Source organism: Heptranchias perlo, unplaced genomic scaffold, assembly GCF_035084215.1.
Source record: "Heptranchias perlo isolate sHepPer1 unplaced genomic scaffold, sHepPer1.hap1 HAP1_SCAFFOLD_56, whole genome shotgun sequence".
NCBI classification, from domain to species: Eukaryota; Metazoa; Chordata; class Chondrichthyes; order Hexanchiformes; family Hexanchidae; genus Heptranchias; species Heptranchias perlo.
This window is the reverse complement of record NW_027139581.1, coordinates 2394683-2408040: the sequence shown is the minus strand read 5'-3', so window position 1 is coordinate 2408040 and position 13358 is coordinate 2394683. Positions and strand designations below refer to the sequence as shown.

The 13358-nt window shown below is 46.9% G+C and overlaps 1 non-coding gene across 1 annotated transcript; it reads right to left on the bottom strand.

Moving 5' to 3' along the window:
* Window positions 1-261: 261 nt before the first annotated feature.
* Window positions 262-333, bottom strand: trnat-cgu (transfer RNA threonine (anticodon CGU)). Its single transcript has one exon. It is a non-coding gene; the product is annotated as a tRNA-Thr (tRNA).
* Window positions 334-13358: the final 13025 nt, after the last annotated feature.

The window sequence follows — 13358 nt, the reverse complement described above, 5'->3', positions numbered from 1 at the left end:
GGTATCAGACAGATGGAGGGAGAGAGACTGACACAGACTCAAACAGACCGAGAGAGTCTCTTTCTGTCCCAGTGTCTCTCTCTCTTTCTGAGTGTCTCTCTTTATCACTCTTTTCCTCGCACCCCACATCACTTTATTCTGAATCTGAACCAACAGAGAGATGGAAATGTGAACAGTGAGTCTTCTTTCAACAGTGGCCCGTGGAAAGTTGAACAAACTGTCATCAATTCGGTCATTTCATTAAAATTTGAAACCTGAAGTAGGTGCGGACGGGGATCGAACCCGCGCTCTTCGGTTTACGAGACCGACGCCTTTCCACTTGGCCACCGCACCCAACGAGCCACACTCGGATGATAATGTTCTTCAGCGGGTGAAGTCAGATCAAAAGGTTTCTGCAACTGATTGCGACAATCGACTGATTGAGGAAAAATGGATTTCGACTGTTCCGCCTGAACGAATAATTTCATGACAGTTTATTTAACGGGCAATTGTGGAAAGATTCACAGAGAGATAGAAAGAGACAGACAGAAAGAGAGAGAGAGAGACAGATAGAGGGAGAGAGATGCACAGATGGAGAGATAGACACAGATGGAGACAAGGGGGCGGGGCGGGGCGGAGCCGGGGGGGGGGGCGTCGGTCGGGTGCAGAGAGAGACCTGAATGGAGTTTAAAATCGCTGGAATATCAGTGAAATTAAATTGTCCAAAGTGGGATTATCCGGGTTAGTCTTTCAATGTATTTTCCACATCAAATATTGGAGATAAATTGCAAGTGAAAGTTTTTCGGACGGAGGGAGGTGCACAGTGGTGTTCCCTCGGGTTCGGTATTGGGACCACTGTTTTTTTGATATATATTAATGACGCGGACTTGGGTGTACAGGGCAAAATGTTAAAAATTGCAGATGACACAAAACTTGGAAGTGTAGTGAACAGTGAGGAGGACAGTGATAGACTGCAACAAATATATATTCTTAAGGCACAAAAACCCAACAGGAAAAGTGGTCCAACCGTGGCTAACAAGATAAATTTAAGTTAGTATTAAATCAAAGGAAGAGGCAAATAAAGTTGCCAGAAAAAGCAGTAAGCCTGAGGATTGGGAGCATTTGAGAATTCAGCAAAGGAGGACCAAGAAATTGATAAAGAGGGAAAATAGAAAATGAGAGTAAAGTAGCAAGAAACAGAACGGACTCGAAAAGCTTCGACAGGGATGTAAAAAGCTGAAGACCAGCGGTCGTGCTGGAAGGACCAGGATGACCGAGTGGTTCAGGCTTTGGATTTAAGATCCAGTGGATTTATCCCCGCGTGTTTCCGAACCCCACTCCTCGCAGCTGTTACTTCGGTTACATTTTGATCCTGCTCATTGTCACTCTTCTTCATTTGCATGATAGAAATGTTACCGCACGGAAGGATCGTTGCAATTTTAAGTGAACAGCATTTAACTGAAATCAAGTCGTCCTGACCGAGTGGTTTCGGCGATCGACTGAAAATCCACTCGGGTCTCCCCGCGCAGGTTTGAATCCTGCCGACTGCGGTTCAGAGCTTTCTTTCTCAAAGCTTCCAACCTGTACGTGTGGGTGCGTGTGTCAATTCTTCAACGCTTTTCAAAGTCTCTTTCTCCACTCCCGACATCATTTCATTCTGGACCTTGACTGACGAAGAGATGAAAGAAATGACACTCCGGCACATTACAGACAAATTCAAAACGCAGGATGACCGAGTGGTTAAGAGTTTAAACGTAAAATTCAATGGGTTTTACCAGCGTGGGTTCAAACCCCACTCCTGACAGTTGTTATTATGGTCTCATTTTCACTCTTTTCCCATTTCCATCACACCGTCAGAGTAAGGTTACAGCACGAAAGGAGGCCATTCGGCAAATCGAATCTGTGCCTCGCCTGTGCAAGATCATTCCAGCTCGTCCCTTTTCTTGGAGCCCTGCATTTTTTTCTTATCAAGTATTTATCCAATTCCCCTTTGAAACCATGATTGAATCTGCCTCCACCACCCCCTCGGGCCGTGCATTCCAGATCACAACCACTCGCTGTGTTAAAAAGCTGTTCCTCACGTCACCTTTGGTTCTTTTGCCAATCACCTTAAAGCTATGTCCTCCAGTTCTTGACCCTTCCACCAATGGGAACAGTTTCTCTCGATCTACTCTGTCTGGACCCTTCATGATATTGAACACCTCGATCAAATCTCCTCGCAACCGTCTCTGTTCCAAGAATCAGAACCCCAGTTTCTCCAGTCTATCCACGTAACTAAAGTCCCTCATCATTGTAATCGTTCTAGTAAATCTCTTCTGCACCCTCTCGAAGACCTTCACATCTTTCCGAAAGTGCGGTGCCCAGAACTGGACAAAATATTCCAGTTGTGGTCAAACCACTGTTTTATAAAGGTTCGTCATGACTTCCATACTTTCGTACTTGTGGCTCTGTTTGTAAAGCGTTGGATCTCGTTGCTTTTTTAAACAGTTTCTCAACATACCCTGCCACCTTTAACGATTTGTGCACATAAACCCCCAGATCTCTCTGTTCCTTTATCCCTTTTAGCGTTGTGCCCTCCAGTTTACATTGCGTCTTCTCATTCTTCCCTCCAAAATGTATCAATACGCATTTTTCTGCTTTAAATTTCATCTGCCACGTGCCCGCCCAAGCCACCAGCCTGTCTATATCCTCTTGACGTCTATCAGTGTCCTCCTCACTGTATACGACCCTTCCAAGTTTTGGAAATTTTGGAATTGTGCCCTGAACACCCAAGTCCAAGTCATTAATATGTATCAAGAAAAGCAGTGGTCCCAGCTCTGACCCTGGGGAACACCACTGTACACCTTCCTCCAGTCCGAAAAACAACCGTTTACCACTTCTCTCTGTTTCTGTTCCCCAGTCATTTCTGTATCCATGTTGCGACAGCCCCCTTTATTCCATGGGCCGCAGTCTTGATGATAAGCCTACCAGGCGGAACTTTATCAAACGCCTATTGGAAGTCCATACACACCACATCAACCACATTGTTGTCGGAAGAGATATTTCTGTGGAGACTTCGTTTTAGCAAGGAGGCAATCGGCCGCCTCTGTGAGATATCACAAGAGGAGCTTCAGCCACCTTCTATTTCCTGCAGGGCCTCGTCAGTGGCATGTGGTTCATTTCAGTCAGGCTCCGGTAACATGTGCAACATCACCCAGAGCCCTGTGAGAGTCTGAATTCATCAGATCACAGATACACCATCACCCAGAGCCCTGTGAGAGTCTGAATTCATCTGGTCACAGATACACCATCACCCAGAGCCCTGTGAGAGTCTGAATTCATCTGGTCACAGATACACCATCACCCAGAGCCCTGTGAGAGTCTGAATTCATCAGCCCACAGATACACCATCACCCAGAGCCCTGTGAGAGTCTGAATTCATCAGATCACAGAGACACCATCATCCAGAGCCCTGTGAGAGTCTGAATTCATCAGATCACAGAGACACCATCACCCAGAGCACTGCGAGAGTGAATTCATGAGGTCACGGGCGCGGTATTCCGCAGGATTTCCCAGTTCATCAACCTCGACATGTCCCCAGATCGACAAAGGAATAGGTCTACCTTGTTCCACAGGATCGCTGGATTCCGCAAATGGAGAGGTCTACCGTGTTCCACAGGATCGCCGGATTCCGCAAATGGAGAGGTCTACCGTGTTCCACAGGATCGCTGGATTCCCCAAAGGGAGAGGTCTACCGTGTTCCAAAGGATCGGTGGATTCCCCAAAGGGAGTGGTCTACCGTGTTCCACAGGATCGCTGGATTCCCCAAAGGAAGAGATCTACCGTGTTCCAAAGAATCGCTGGATTCCCCAAAGGGAGTGGTCTACCGTGTTCCACAGGATCGCTGGATTCCCCAAAGGAAGAGATCTACCGTGTTCCACAGGATCACTGGATTCTCCAGAGTGCAGGGTGCTGTCGATGGAACCCATGTGATATGGAAGGCATCCAATGAGGCACCTGTCACTAACATCACCAGGAAGGGGTTTAATTCGTTAAATGGGAGGATCCTTTGCGATGCCGACCTGTGGATCAACTTTACCCTGCGGGAAGGACTGACCTTTGACCAGGAAGACGAGATGCCGCTGGGAATGAATGAGATGCAGGATGACAACCCGGATGTTGCTGGGGCCATTGTTGTTTACCCCACCCCGACCCCCGAGGAAACCGTGGCTGCAGGGGACAGGGCAGCGGGAGAGCACCCAGTGGCTGATGCTTTCAGACATCGATGAAAATAGGTAATTGTCTCCTCGCCCCCTCCCAGGAAAGCAGATAACAGGACAAGCAAGATTGAAAGTGAAACAGTGAGCTTCAATTGCAGCATCAAAAAATTAGTGCAAAACTTTACATTAACATTTTAAGGTGGTTAGTTATTGCAAAACTTTATTGTGAACATTGAGGTGTGTAGTGCAAAACTTTAAATAAAAGTTGCGTTCACTTATTCATTTTCTAGTTTGAAATCAGTTGCGATGTTAACATGGTTTACATTCATAAAATTTTGGAACAATTACAAATGACTACTGATTAAGTTCGAAGGGCAGCAGCAGCAAGAAAAATTATCACACAAACAATCAGGAGCGATTCATCACATAACAAAATATCAACAAGCGAATCAAAACAAACAATCAAAACATCAACAGAACAAACAGCAATAAGATTTACAGACGCCCCCTTGCGGCATGCTCGAGGGTCGCTGTGACACTCTGAACAAGAGGAGGGGAACTCTGTCCGAGAGGAGCATCCTATTTCCTCCTGGCCCCCATCCCTCCCTGTGATCGAGCCCCTCTTGAGCCCAGGGCACGACCTCGGTGTCTTGTAAAATGGCTGTAATCAGGGAGCTCGGAGCTGGGGTGCTGCTGTTCCACGGGGACATGAGCAAAAGTAGCGTCAGGTGCAGAATTAGCTCCTGGCTCTTGGGCCTGTCCTCTGTCTGTAGCAGGAGGTGGCACGGGGTGTGTCACGGGCTTCGGGTGCAGCACAGCCGTGCTCGCATTCAACTCCATGAAATGTACGAGAACCTGGTGAATATTTGTCAGCTGGGCAATGTTCTGTCCAGTATGGGCCAGCTGGGCAATGTTCTGTCCAGTATGGGCCAGCTGGACAATGTTCTGTCCAGTATGGGCCAGCTGGGCAATGTTCTGTCCAGTATGGGCCAGCTGGACAATGTTCTGTCCAGTATGGGCCAGCTGGGCGCTAATGTTCTGCCCAGCGTCCTAGATCTCCTGTCTCATGGAGGCGAAATAGTCATGGTATTTGTCGCTCTCATCAGCCCTCAACCGTCTCACTTGTTGACCGTTGATGTCCTCTCCCAATTCATCATCCACAGGGTGGGGTGGGGGGAGGAGGAGCAGGGGAGCTGACATCTACGCCGTCTCACGGGAGACTGGGGCGCATCTACCCCACTCGCATCGATCCCTCAACCCCCGACAGGTCGGACTCAGCTGGCGGCTGCCTGTGAGAGGGGGATTATGTGTGTCTCGCACAGAGCCAGAGGGGCCGGGAGTTGGAGAGGCGGTGAGGTGAGGCTCCTCATGGTCAAGCGCTCCCCCCACATCAACACCCTGAGGTTGACAGGTGGGCTCAGGAGTGAAGACACCACTTCACCTGCCCTCACCTCCCAACTCCCACCACCGTCCCGCCCCCCACAGGGCCCGCATCGTCCTCATCCTCCAGAAACCGTCAACGTTCTTCCTCTTCCCGCTCACTAATCGTCAAAACTCCCTGCAGCTCAAACACCATCACCCTCTGCAGCCCAAACACCATCACTCTCTGCAGCCCAAACACCATCATCCTCTGCAGCCCAAACACCATCACTCTCTGCAGCCCAAACACCATCACCCTCTGCAGCACAAACACCATCACCCTCTGCAGCCCAAACACCATCACTCTCTGCAGCCCAAACACCATCACCCTCTGCAGCCCAAACACCATCACCCTCTGCAGCCCAAACACCATCACCCTCTGCAGCCCAAACACCATCACCCTCTGCAGCCCAAACACCATCACCATCTGCAGCTCAAACACCATCACCCTCTGCAGCCCAAACACCATCACCCTCTGCAGCCCAAACACCATCACCCTCTGCAGCACAAACACAATCACCATCTGCAGCCCAAACACCATCATCCTCTGCAGCCGCCGACTCACCACCTTCTGCAGCCCGAGTGTCCTCAGACGGCTGTGAACCTGTGGGAAGGAAGAACAAAATGTTCCACTGGTGAAGCATGTTCATCGGTCACATCACAGACGCCCACACGCTGCACGAGCATGGTCAGACTCTAATCTCCTTTTCCCATCCTTCAGACAACACGCAGGTTTTAAACATGCAGCTGGCCAATGGAGGAATGTGAAACTCACCTTTCCTCGCTCCAGTGTCTGATCGGTCACCAGGCACGAAACTGGAAGTGTTGCCCTGCAGCTGAGTGGCCCTTTCTTCATGCTCGGTCATCTCCCTCATAAAGGCTGAACCGCCGCCGGTCTTCGACCTCTCACGGTTGTTAATAGCCATTTTACACTACAGGACATTAAACAATAAAAATCAGTTTGTGCTTGTTTGTGTGAGAGAGATAAGTTGGGGGTTTGGAGACAGGGTCTAATTCACTAATTGTAATTTAACACCTCAAATCTCTGGAGTAGGGATAAAAGATCTGTAAAAGCATTCAGTGAGGCGCGTCCACAATGGTAACTGAGTTTTACGACCAGTTGCCATTAGATTGAACCTTGACCACACCACCCAGAAACAACCTGTGTTTCTGCATTAGTTAAACTCAGCACATTTAAATCTGAACTTTTGAATTTCAAAAACTCTCTATACATCCTGACCGACTGCATTAAATCATTGATTTTTTGCGGCCCTGTTCCGCTGTCCGTGACACGGTGCTGTTGGTGCTCAGAACCTGTGCCACCTCCTTCCACACCAACACGCTAACTTTCTGTGCCGCCCGAGACTTCCGTTCCGTGAAGCCGCCGAAGCCTCACCTCAACCTCATTGAGGAGTGTGGAGAGGTCTTCATCAAAAAATTACTGACCATTGTATTACCAGCCCCCTTGTATACTTACTGAACATTGTATTTTCAAAACGCATGTATCCTTACTGACCATTGTATTATCACTTCCATGTATCCTTACTTTTTTTTTTATTCGTTCATGGGATGTGGGCGTCGCTGGCGAGGCCAGTATTTTTTGCCTATCCCTAATTGCCCTGGAGAATGTGGTGGTGAGCCGACTTCAGGAACAGCTGCAGTCGAAGTGGTGAAGGTTCTCCCACAGTGCTGTTAGGAAGGGAGTTCCAGGATTTTGACACAGCGACGATGAAGGAACGGCGATATATTTCCAATTGGGGATGGTGTATGACTTGGAGGGGTACGTGCAAGTGGTGTTGTTCCCATGTGGCTGCTGCCCTTGTCCTTCTTGGCGGTCGAGGTCGCGGGATTGGGAGGTGCTGTCGAAGAAGCCTTGGCGAGTTGCTGCAGTGCATCTTGTGGATGGTACACACTGCATCCATGGTGCGCTGGTGGTGAAGGGAGTGAATGTTTAGGGTGGTGGATGGGGTGCCAATCAAGCGGGATGCTTTGTCCTGGATGGTGTCGAGCTTCTTGAGTGTTGCTGGAGCTGTACGCATCCAGGCAAGTGGAGATTATTCCATCACACTCCTGACTTCTGCCTTGTAGATGGTCGAAAGTGTTTGAGGTGTCAGGAGTTGAGTCACTCGCCGCAGAATACCCAGCTCCTGACCTGCTCTTGTAGCCACATTATTTATGTGTCTGGTCCAGTTCAGTTTCTGGTCAATAGTGACCCCCAGGATGTTGATGGTGGGGGATTCGGCGATGGTAATGCCGTTGAATGTCAAGGGGAGGTGGTTAGATTCTCTCTTGTTGCAGATGGTCATTGCCTGGCACTTGTGTGGCGCAAATATTTCTTGCCACTTATAAGCCCAAGCCTGGATTTTGTCCATGTCTTGCTGTCTGCGGGCACGGACTGCTTCATTATCTGAGGGGTTGCGAATGGAACTGAACACTTTGCAATCAAAAGCGAAAATCCCCATTTCTTACCTTATGATGAAGGGAAGGTCTTTTCTGAAGCAGCTGAAGATGGTTGGGCCTTGGACACTGCCCTGAGGAACTCCTGCAGCAATGTCCTGGGCATGAGATAATAGGCTTTCATCAACAGCTACCATCTTCCTTTGTGCTCGGAATGACTCCAGCCACTGAAGAGTTTTCCCCCTGATTCCCATTGACTTCAATTTTACTCGGGCTCCTCGGTGCCACTTTCGGTCAAAAGCTGCCTTGATATCGAGGGCAGTCACTCTCACCTCACCTCTGGAATTCAGTACTTTTGTCCATATTTGGACCAAGGCTGTAATGAGGTCCGGAGCCGAGTGGTCCTGGCGGAACCCAAACTGAGCATCGGTGAGCAGGTTATTGGTGAGTAAGTGCCGCTTGATAGCACTGTCGACGACACCTTCCATCACTTTGCTGATGATGGAGGGTCGGCTGATGGGGCCGTAATTGACCGGAGTAGATTTGTCCTGCTTTTTGTGGACAGGACATACCTGGGCAATTTTCCACGTTGTCGGTTAGATGCCAGTGTTGTCGCTGTACTGGAACAGTTTGGCTGGAGGCGCGGTTAGGTCTGGAGCACAAGTCTTCAGCACGACAGCCGGGATGTTGTCGGGGCCCATCGCCTTTGCTGTATCCAGTGCACTCAGCCTTTTCTTGATATCACGTGGAGTGAATCCAATTGGCTGAAGACTGGCTTCTGTGATGGTGAGAATATCGGCAACGCTTCAGCCTTGTCTTTTGAACTCACGTGCTGGACTCTGCCATCATTGAGGATGGGGATGTTTACAGAGCCTCCTCCTCCCATTAGTTGCTTAATTGTCCACCACCATTCACGACTGGATGTGGCAGGACTGCAGAGCTTTGATCTGATCCGTTGGTTGTGGAATCGCTTAGCTCAGACTGCAGCATGTTGCTTCCACTGTTCCACATGTAGTCTTGAGTTGTAGCTTCACCAGATTGGGACCTCATTTTTAGATATGCCTGGTGCTGCTGCTAGCATGCTTTTCTATACTCCTCATTGAACCAGGGTTAATCCCCTGGCTTGTTGGTAATGGTAGAGTGAGGAATATGCCGGGCCATGAGGTTACAGATTGTGCTGGAATACAATTCTGCTGCTGCTGATGGCAAACAGCGACTCATAGATGCCCAGTTTTAAGCTGCAATAACTGTTCTGAATCTATCCCATTCATCACGGTGATAGTGCCACACAACACGTTAGATGGTGTCCTCAGTGCGAAGACGGGACTTCGTCTCCACGAGAACTGTGCGGTGGTCACTCCTACGAAAACTGTCATGGACAGATTCATCTGCGACAGGTAGATTGGTGAGGACGAGGTCAAGTAGGTTTTTTCCCTTGTGTTCGTTCGCTCACCACCTGCCGCAGGCCCAGTCTGGTAGCTGTGTCCTTCAGGACTCGGCTAGCTCGGTCAGTAGTGCTGCTACCGAGCCACTCTTGGTGATGGACAATGAAGTCCACCCCCGCCCCACCAGAGTACATTTTTTCCCCTGCTACCCTCAGTGCTTCCTCCAAGTGGTGCTCAACATGGAGGATGCCTGATTCATCAGCTGAGGGAGGGCGGTAGTTAGTAATCAGCAGGACGTTTCCTTGCCCATGTTTGATCTGATGCCATGGGGTCCGGAGTCAATGTTGAGGACTCCCAGAGCCAGTCTCTCCTAACTGTATATCACTGTACCGCTACCACTGGTGGGTCTGTCCTGCCGGTGGGACAGAACACACCCAGGGATGGTGATGGAAGAATCTGGGTCGTTGGCCGAAAGGTATGATTCTATGAGCATGGCTATGTCAAGCAGTTGCTTGACTAGGCTGTGGGACAGCTCTCCCAATTTTGGCACAATTCCTCAGCTGTTTGTGAGGAGGACTTTGCAAAGTCGACTGGGCTTGGTTTGCCTTTGTCGTGTCTGGTGCCGGCTGGTCCGCCCGGTTTTATTCTTATTGTGATTTTTTTTAAGCGAGATTGCACCACTGAGTGACTTTATTGGCCATTTCATAGTGTGATTAAGAATCAACCACATTGGTGTGGATCTGGGGTCACTTAAAGGCCAGACCGATTATTGACAGCAGGATTCCTCCCCTAAAAGACATTAGTGAACCAGAAGGGTTTTTCATGACAATCCGGTAGTTTCATGGCCACCTTCACTGATACTAGTTTTTTTTTAAATTCCAGATTTGATTTAATTAATTGATGTTAAATTCCCCACTTCTTGTGATCGGGATTTGAACTTAAAACTACAGATTACTAATTCATTCAAAAATCCACAATGCTACCGCACGCTGGTACGACTTATGGTATTATCAGCCCCCATGTATACATGCTGACCATTGTATTATCAGCAACCATATTTACCAATTGACAATTGTACCATCAGGCCCCATGTATTATTACTGACCATTGTATTATCAGCCCCAATGTATACTTTCTGATCATTGTATTATCAGCTCCCATGTATCCTTATTGACCATTGTATTATTTGTCCCCAAACATACTTACTGACAATTGTATTATCAGCACCCATGTATCCCTACTGACCATTATATTATCAGCCCTCACGAGTACTTACTGACCATTGCATTATCAGCCCCATGTATCCTGACTGAAACATTGTGCTATCTGCCCCATGTATTCTAACTGACTGTTGTATTATCAGCTGCCATGTATATTTACTGACCATTGCATGATCAACCCCCATGTATCCTTACTGACCATTATATTATCAGCCCTCATGTGTACTTAGTGACCATTGTATTATCAGCACCCATGTATATTTACTGACCACATGATTATCAGGCACCAAATATACTTACTGACCATTCTATTATCAGCCCCCATGTATTCTTATTGTCCATCGTATTATCAGCCCCCATGTATCCTTAAAGACCATTTTATTATCAGCCCCATATATCCTTACTGAACATTGTATTATCAGCCCCATGTATCCTAACTGAACATTGTATTATCAGCCCCATGTATCTTACTGCCCATTAGATTATCGCTCCCATGGATCCTTACAGAGCATTATATTTTCACCCCCATGTATCCCTGGAGACCATGGCATTATCACATCCCATGTGTCCTTAATACCCATTATATTTTCACCCCCATGTATCCCTGGAGACCATGGCATTATCACATCCCATGTGTCCTTAATACCCATTATATTTTCACCACCATGTATCCCTAGAGACCATGGCATGATCACACCTCATGTATCCTTAGTGACCATTCAATTATCACCCACATGTTTCCTTACTGACAATTGTACTATCACCCACATGTATCATCATTGACCATTGCATTACCTGACTCCAAGTATTCTTATCGACCATTGCATTATCACATCCCAACTATCCTTATTGACCGTTGTATTATCAACCCAAACATTCTTAGTGAACATTGCATTATCTGCCCAATTTACACTTACTGACCATTGCAGTATCACACCCCATGTATCGTTTCTGACCATTGTAGTATCAACCTCAGGTATTCTAACTGACCATTGTATTATCAGCCCCCATGTATTCTTATTGACCATCGTATTATCAGCCACCATGTATCCTTACAGACCATTTTATTATCAGCCCCATCTATCCTTACTGAACATTGTATTATCAGCCCCATGTATCTTACTGCCCATTAGATTATCACTCCCATGTATCCTTACACAGCATTATATTTTCACCCCCATGTATTCCGAGAGACCATGGCATTATCACACCTCATGTATCCTTAGTGACCATTCAATTATCACCCACATGTTTCCTTACTGACAATTGTACTATCACCCACATGTATCATCATTGACCATTGCATTACCTGACTCCAAGTATTCTTATCGACCATTGGATTATCACATCCCAACTATCCTTATTGACCGTTGTATTATCAACCCAAACATTCTTAGTGACCATTGCATTATCTGCACAATTAACACTTACTGACCATTGCTGTATCACACCCCATGTATCGTTTCTGACCATCGTAGTGTCAACCTCAGGTATTCTTACTGACCATTGTATTATCACCCCCGTGGATTTTTACTCACCACAGTATTTTCCGCAACCAAGTATCCTGACTGACTATTGCAATACCACCGCTATGTATTCTTACTGACCATTGTATTATCAACTCCAAGTATTCTCACTGACCATTGTCTTATCTCCATCAAAGTAACCTTACTGACCATTGTATTATCACCCCCATGATTTCTTCCTGACCATTGCATTATCACACTCACGTATCATTATTGACCGTTGTATTGTTACTCCCCATGAGTCCTTACTGACCATTTCATTATCACACCCCTTTTATCCTTAATGACCATTGTGTTATCACCCCCGATGCATCCTTACTGACGATTGCATTATCGGCCCTCACGTATCCATACTGACGATTGCATTATCACACCACAAGCATTCTTACTGTTCATTGTCTTCTTACCCCCATGTATTCTGATTTATTATTGTATTATCAACGCTATGTATTATTACTGACCATTGCATTGACACACTCCATTGATCCTTACTGACCATTGCATTATCTCTCGCATGTATTATTACTGACCATTGTATTATCTGCATCCAAATATCATTACTGACCATTGTATTACCATCCCCATGTATTCTTGCCGTCCATTTCATTATCTCACCCATTGTATCCTTACTGACCATTGTATTATCAGCCCCCATGTATCCTTACTGACCATTATGTGATCTGCTTCTATCCATCCTTGTTGTCTTTTGCACTTTAGTTTAGTCCACCCCAGAAACCTGATTTGAAACATTCTGAAATTGCAGGCTGAATTAGTGCCACGGAAATAATCTGAACTCTGTCAGTGAAGCGGCTCTCTCTTCACATCAGTACTGTAAGATGGTGAGATTCAGATTTTCTTTTTCATGTCATTTTATTTCAGTAATATTCAGAATTTTCGGTAACTTCACTTCATGTCAGTAAAATATTTGTTTACCGATAATTTTCTATACAGAGTGATGGAGTTAAGCGGTCAACCTTACCTGTTTGTTTAGTGACTGCAATTAATGTCATTCAGTGTGTCGTTTAATTGTCTCACTGGAGAGTTCCCTCAGGCTATAAATAGGGACTGTTTTCACAGTGTCACATCAGAGTGTTTGATGCAGCATTGCCTCGAGTACAAACAGTGATCAAATCTTTAATGCGGTTGGAGGAACCTTAAGAAGCTTCGTTGGAGGAAGGACGTCCAACAACAAAAGAAGAAAACTTTAAGCGAGAGAGAGAGAGAGAGAGCTGA